Raw genomic sequence first — 5,179 nt, 5'->3', positions numbered from 1 at the left:
AGGAGAGGCCAGACCAGATGATCCCAAGGGGTTCTCGCTTGCTCTCCCCTTTCTCTTTCTCCCTTATTTGTTCAGAAGGAAGGAGCACGGTTAATTGGTAACTGGGAGCTCAATTATTGCTTTGATTTGAAGAGCGATCTTCTGGCTCCATCCGTTGAATGTTCCGTAGAAGCGGCTCTTTGTGGGTCCAGATGAAACCTGGGGAGACCCAGGCCCAGAAAACACTGGAGTCCTTTTGTGACAAAGTTCAGAAAGCTGTCTTAAGCACTTTGATGTTTTCATGTCTGACAGTGTATAGTTCCATTATGGAATGTGTTAAGTGCTTACTGCGTGCCATTCACTGTACTAAACACCGGGGAGGATGCAAGCAAATGGGGTTGGACACAGTCCCGGTCCCGCAGAGGGCTCAGAGTCTTAATCCCCATGTTACGGATGAGGTTAACTCAGGCACAGAGAAATGAAGTGACTTGCTCAAGGCCTCACAGCAGAAATTCCCTCTGTTCTTCTTCTCTTGCCAAGGGTGGGCTCCTCCCCTAATTTATTTTAAACTCCAGTTCTGGGCTTCCTTCCTCGGATACTTTTGGAAACGAAAGAGCGGCCTGGAAATATGAAATGATGGCAACTGCTGGGTCCTGCTTGTTCCTGGAGAGAGCCTCTCTACCACGGTGGCCATTGTAGGGGCAGAATCGGCCTTTCACGTGGTGGAGGGACAGTTTCTGTTGTGGCTGGAAATACCTCATCTGGTCAGGCTGGAAACTGACCCCCTTGGTCTGGAAGGGCTGACCAGCTTTAATAAAAATAATAATAGTCATTATTATTATTATTATGATGATATTCGTTAAGCCCTTACTATGTGCCAAGCACTGTTCTAAGCACTGGTAGACACAAGGTAATCAGGTTGGACACAGTCCCTGACCCACATGGGTTTAGGGTCTTAATCTTCCTTTTACAGAAGGGGGAAATGAGGCACAGAGAAGCCAAGTGACTTGCCCACAGCAGACAAGTGGCAGAGCCAGGATTAGAACCCGGATCTCTCTTACTCCCAGGGCCATGGTCTTTATCCATTAGGCCACACTGCTTCTAGTGCTTGAGTCTACGCTCTGGCCGCTGCTAGACTCCAGCGGCAGGACAGGTGGTAGCCAAGTCAGCAGGTGGAGAAGCATGGTGATGATAGCAACAATGTCGCTGATAGAGGAGGATAGAACTCATTTCTCATTCATTCGTTCAATTGTATTTATTGAGCGCTTACTGTGTGCAGAGCACTGTACTAAGCACTTGGGAGAATACAATATAACAATAAAGAGACACATTCCTGGCCCACAGTGGGCTTCCGGTCTAGAGGCAAGCTTACAGTCTAGTTTCTACACGCTCCCTTTTCTCATCCCAACTTTTCTCCCTCTAGACTGTAAGCTGGTTGTGGGCAAGGAACATGTCTACCAACTCTGTTATATTGTTATATCGTACTCTCCCAAGCACTCAGTAGAGCACTCCGCACACAGTAAGCGCTCAATAAATATGATCGATCTATTTCCCTTTCGTCCCTCTCCATTTTCATCTTGTCTCTCCTCTTCCCTAATCTCCTCGCCTCCTTTCCCTTCTTTTCTCTCCTTTTCCCTTACTCCTCCTTCTTTCCTCTCTTTCCGCTCTCCCGCAGGAAGTCCTGCCTTTCCCTTTCTGGATTCTTCCCTGTCTCACCGTAGGCGACCAGATTTTGGGTCTCTCTGCCTGTCCTTTGCAGTTCTTAGGTTGTGAGGACTTCGCTATGGATTGAATTCTAAAGACCCAGTCATGATTAACATGGCCTAGTGCAAAACATGCCCAGACCTGGGAGTCAGAGGAACTGGGTTCTAATCCCAGCTCCACCACTTGTCTGCTCTGTGTCCTTGGGCAAGTCACTTAACTTCTCTGAGCCTCAGTTACCACATTTATAAGAAGGGGATTAAGACGGTGAGCTGTATGTGGGACAGGGACTGAGTCCAACCTGATTAGCTTGTATCTACCTGACACATAGTAAGTGCTTAACGAATACCATAATTAATTAATTACCATGATTAATCCACAGCCTAAGACCCATTTCTAGAGCTCCCTTTGGCTTGGGTACTTCCATCGTTTCTCTGCTATATCACCCTTCAAGGCTTAGAGCTCAGTGTCTACTTGCAATCAGAAAGAGTCTGTGAGAAGCAACGTGGCCTAGTGGAAAGAGCACGGGCCTGGAAATCAGATGCCCTGGGTTCTAATCCTGGATCTGCCACTCGCCATTTGTGTGACCTCGGTCAATTCACCTCTCTGTTCCTGGGTTACCTCATCTGGAAAGTGGGGATCAAGACTGTGAGTCCCATGTGGGACGGAGACTGTGTCCTACCTGATCTGCTCGTATTTACCACAGCAGTTAGTATAGTGCCTCGTACATAGTAAGCGCTTAACAAATACCATAAAAGAATGAAAGTTTTCGTGCTTTCTCTGCTCAGTTAGTCCCACTGGGGTGGTTTCAATTGTTCATTAAACAGTGACAAAAGAATGCAGGACCCAGGTGTTTCAAAGTTCAGAGTTTCTCCCAGAGAGAATGAGACACATTTACTTCCTGCCCCTTAAAGATGCCATATTACTGTTGATTTGTTTCATGGATATTTTCCCGACATCCTCTTGACATCCAAACTTAATCAGACGGGCAGCATGAAGCAGGTCCTTGCAAATCCAGGCCAAACAAAGATTTCTCATTGACTCAGCCCAGAAGCTGTGGAAATTTTTCTGAGGATTTGTATTTCACTCTATGTTGTGATTTCATTCCTCGTATAGCACATGTCCACTGTGGTTAAGGGTAACTTAGGCTTTTATGTCAGAGCTGAGCTGAGGAGGCCAGGAATGTGTCTATTTATTGTTATATTGTATTCTCCCAAGTGCTTTCCAAGAAGCGGAAAGTGGCTTTCCACAGCAAACAAAATGCAGCAGTTCACCCAAAAACTGGGAAACAAGCAGTCGTCAGGGCATTTATTTTCACTTTTATGGTTATTTGTTAGGCACTTACTATGTGCCAGGCACTCTACTAAGCCCTGGAGTAGATACAAGCTAATCAGGTCAGTCACAGTCCCCGTCCCACTTGGGGCTCACCTGTTTTTACAGATTAGCTAACTGAGGCACAGAGAAATTAAGTGTCTTGCCCAAGGTCACACAGCAGACAAGCGATGGAGCTGGGATTAGAACCCAGGTCCGCCTGACTCCCAGGTTCAGGCTCTATCCACTAGGACATGCTGCTTTACTAATTTATTGAACGCTTACTGTTCAAAATCTTACTGGGCAAAATCTTTCCTGGAAAGGCCATGGGAGCATCAAAACATAGTACAGGTGGCATTCTTTAGATTGGGAACTCACTGTGGGCAGGGGATGTGTCTGTTAATTGTTACGCTGTACTCTTCCAAGTGCTTAGTACAGTGCTCCGCACACAGTAAGCATTCAATAAATACGATTGAATTGAATGAATGCCACTGCGTGGGTTCCCATGAGGGGTGACTTCGGGGAAGGAGTCTTACATAAGGAGAAAACAGTCGACCCCGAACTCTGGGAGCACTGATGTGGGCTTTGCTTAAGTAGCCGTGACCCTCAAAAACGCATCCGCACACGCTCCCGATGATTCTGTTATTCTCTGAACCTCGCTCCCCCTGGAGAAATCGATCAGTCAATCAGTCGATTCTGTTGACTGAGCTACTGTCTGCAGAGCGCTGTATTAAGCCCTTGGAATTCTTTGAGGAGCGGAGGTCTTTGAGGATGCCAGCTTCTAATCAGTCAATGGTATTTATTGAGTTGCTATCTGAAGAGCAATGTTCTAAGTGCTTGGAATTCTCTGAGGTCTTTGAGGAGGGCAGCTTCTGATCATTCAGTGATATTTACTGAGCACCTACTCTCTGCCAAGCAAGAGCAACATGGGGCTTTTAGAAGGTCTCTTTGGTTCTTGCAGCTCATGGCTGCTGAAGGACCGTTTCAGTCTGGCTTTCCGGAAAATACCTGGGTTGATCTCCTGTCCCCAGAGCCAAGATCTGTTTGGCTTCTGCAGCCCCCACTATCATGGGAGGTGGGTCCTTATTCAAAGCTCTCTGGTAAAACAATATGGTGTCAGCAGCAGGGAAGCAGCAAAATTGCATTCCATACGAGAAGCAGCTCGGGCTAATAGAAATAGCTCGGGCCTGGGAGTCAGAGGGCCTGGTTTCTAATCCTGGCTCCTCCACTTGTCCGCTATCAAAACTTGGACAAGTCACTTAACATCTCTGTGCCTCATTTACCTCATCTGTAAAATGGGGGTTACGACTGTGAGCTCCATGTGTCCAACCTGATTAGCTTGTATCTACACCATTGCTTAGTACAGTGCCTGGAACGTATCAAGCACTTATAGGTAGCAATAACGCCCCCCCCCCCCCGAAAAAAAGGGAAACAAACAAAAAAACTGGAGCCAAGTCTCAGAGAAACACAAGGGTGAAAACGAAAAAGGCTTAGATTCCTGAGAGTAAACAAGCTCAGACCCCAGTGTCAGATGATAATAATAATAATGTTGGTATTTCTTAAGCGCTTACTATGTGCAAAGCACTGTTCTAAGCGCTGGGGTAGATACAGGGTAATCAGGTTGTCCCACGTGAGGCTCACAATCTTAATCCCCATTTTACAGATGAGGTCACTGAGGCACAGAGAAGTTAAGTGACTTGCCCACGGTCACACAGCTGACACGTGGTGGATCAGGGATTCGAACCCATGACCTCCGACTCCCAAGCCCGTGCTGTTTCCACTGAGCCATGCTGCTTCTCTTTCCGGAAGAGTTTGAACCCCCTATCATAGTTACTTTCTAAAGGTCCAGTTCAGTACAAATCACTTTCAGAATCCTAGACATGAGCTGCTTTGACTGCTTAAAATAGTAACTAGTTTCCTTAAGAAAGCCTCCAAGCGGCTTTAGGACCCTCTGGGTACTTAACTTTCCGAACGTGAAATTGCCTAGGTTGTTGAAGGCCTGTTTGGGGATCGGATGGTTATATGGATGGTTACCCAGTAGTGATATGGATGGTTACGGTAGTGTTATTGAGGGAAATCAGACCAGAGATTCGTATGGAGTCAATTATTTCCTCGGTGTTAATGATCTCTTCAATAGATCTCTGCAGATATTTTCTTCCTGGAATTATTCAAAGGGGGCTTTTGCTTA

Source organism: Ornithorhynchus anatinus, chromosome X3 (assembly GCF_004115215.2).
Source record: "Ornithorhynchus anatinus isolate Pmale09 chromosome X3, mOrnAna1.pri.v4, whole genome shotgun sequence".
Classification (NCBI taxonomy): Eukaryota; Metazoa; Chordata; class Mammalia; order Monotremata; family Ornithorhynchidae; genus Ornithorhynchus; species Ornithorhynchus anatinus.
The sequence above is the reverse complement of the archived record's forward strand: the minus strand, read 5'-3'. Positions refer to the sequence as shown.